The following is a 2,618-nucleotide window of genomic DNA, read 5'->3' as shown; positions in this document are numbered from 1 at the left end:
GGCTAGAGGGTAACACACCGGGGGGCTAGAGGGTAACACACCGGGGGCCAGAGGCATCGCTGCTAACACTTTGCAGGCAGGACCATCAAAGCCAAAAAACCCATTCTCTAATTCTTCCCATTAACATTCAGACTGCCACCTTTAGAGGTTAAAAAAAAAAGGCAATCGTTTACTTTGATGGGGTTTAAAGATGTCAGTGGCCACTTTAAATAATATTTGAAGGCATCCCGTTTAAAGACTGGTTTATATTGATGTTAACAATTTTGTTTTATAATTTGTTATAGGCTTCATTGCGTCTTTTTGAAGTAGGAAGGTGAAATTTTTTCTTACAGGTGACAAAAGCGTCAGGAATAATTCAAATAAAGATGAGTCTGCTGCAAATCAGCGAACATGAGAATCGATCTTACCTGTGTAGGCTTCAGGGCTTCTTACGGTGCAGAATAGAGGCACAGCTGTAATTATCTGGAATAAAATAGAGTCCATGGGCAGAGGTCTAGGAGAAGGGAGGAAGGGGGATTGCAGATGGCCAGTGGCTAGGCATGCTGTATGCCCTGGTGATTTTCATCTTTGTCTTTGGCAGAAGGGTCATTTTAGGCTTTACTGCTCCTTGATCAATCGTGTGTGTGTGTGTGTGTGTGTGTGTGTGTGTGCGCGCGCACATGTGTATGTTTTATTGTGTTGTAAATTGTGAGTTCTATTAGTGGAAAGTGGCATGCTTATTTTTGATGAGGCTTTCATATTTTGGTGAGTATGCATAACTGATGCAACTGACTTCCTGATTTTTTTTTTTTTTTTTTGAGATGGAGTCTCACCCTGTTGCCCAGGCTGGAGTGCAGTGGCTCCATCTCGGCTCACTGCAACCTCCGCCTCCCAAGTTCAAGTGATTCTTTTTCCTCAACCTCCTGAGTAGCTGGGATCACAACATGCACCACCACACCCAGCTAATTTTCATATTTTTAGTAGGGATGGGTTTCACCATGCTGGCCAGGATGGTTTCGATCTCCTGACCTTGTGATCTGCCCACCTCAGCCTCCCAAAGTGCTGGGATCACAGGCCTGAGCCACTGTGCCCAGCCCCCTTCTGATTGTCCTTGAGAAAATAACTTCTACTGAGATATCATTATATCTTATTTTAAAAGAAAGGCTTTTTGTTGCCTTTGTTATTTTTCTTTTTCTGTCCAGCCTATTTCTTGGGGTCACTGGAGACACTGGAGAAACACACTCAATTGTGGTGAAGAGCGTTGCCCATGTGTGCACCTTCCCAGCCAGGGACGCACGCCGCAGCTGCAGGTGGCTTGTCCCCGTGCCCTTACCTCCCCTTAGAACCGTGGAACCCAGGTTAACTGGGTGTTCCCACACGGAAGTTCTTGGGCTGCCGCGGGCACCATCAGTGCCTTTCCATGTTGGCAATGCAACCAATGCGTTTTCCTTACCATACACAAAAATACTTCGTACATCTGATTCTGATGGTTCTTTTTCCCTGTGCTTAAAGCAATATATTGTTTTTCCTTAGTGAACCTCCAGAAACCTCCTGAGCCAGCATTTTTGTCTTGATTTTTTTTTTGCCTATGCAGATAAGAAAAAGGAAGACAGAAAATAGGAAAAAATGATTCTTTTTCTAGATAAAAATTACCCTAAAATGTCAATTTTTCCAAAAAACAAGTTGCTGAAATAATTGACACTCTTGACTAGAAGAGAGCAGCTGTCCACACTGATGAGTCCTGTGTCACTAACACGTGCATGGACCCACACCGGTTGAGACATTGACCAGTCTGCTCTTCCACTTAACGGATTACCAGCCTTCATTTGAGTCTGGAGTCATGGAGTTGCTGTTCACCCCCGAGGACACCAGCGTAGAAGAACTTTCAGAGTTTAGCATCAAGAACACGTGGTTTGGGTGAAAGCGATAGTTAATTTCTTATTATTAAAAATATCTAGATGTACATTTGAAATCATTTTTATAATCTAGCATAACCTGTTTTTGCATCAATTAGAAAAATAGTTCACCTTTGAAAGGGGAGCAACATTTTTCAAAAGAAGCGTCTTGAAGGGTGTGATGGTAAATTTCGTGTGACACCTTGGCTAAGGCATGCCCAGATAGTTGGTAAAACATTCTTTCAAGGAGTGTCTGTGATGGTGTTTCTCCGAGAGGTCAGCACCTGAGTTGGCAGACTGAGGAAAGAAATCGCCCTCGCCAGTGTGGGCAGGCGCCATGCAATCCACTGCAGGCTCCAGTAGCACAAAAAGGCGGAGAAGGAGTGAATTTGCCCTTTCTGTCTTGAGCCAGGACATCCATCTTTTGCCCTTGGCCCTGAGCACCCCTGATTCTCAGGCCTTTGGACTTAGAGTGAACACGCTACCAGCGTTCCTGGTTCTCCAGCTTGCAGATGGCAGAGCACGGGACGTCTTAGCTTTCCTAACTGTGAGCCCAGTCTCATCGTAAGTCTCCTTTTGGTATTTATATACAGTGGACCCTCGAACAGCATGGGTCTGAACTGCACGGCTCCAGCCATACCCAGACTGTTTTCTTTTTTTTTTTTTTTTTTTTTTTTTATTTTTTTTTTTTTTAATAGTAAATTAGGTTTTTTTCCTTTTTGATTTTTTTTTTTTTTTTTTTTT

The sequence above is a fragment of the Sapajus apella genome, unplaced genomic scaffold, assembly GCF_009761245.1.
Source record: "Sapajus apella isolate SASKATOON/1434 unplaced genomic scaffold, GSC_monkey_1.0 scaffold113, whole genome shotgun sequence".
NCBI classification, from domain to species: domain Eukaryota; kingdom Metazoa; phylum Chordata; class Mammalia; order Primates; family Cebidae; genus Sapajus; species Sapajus apella.
Note: the sequence above shows the minus strand (reverse complement) of the source record.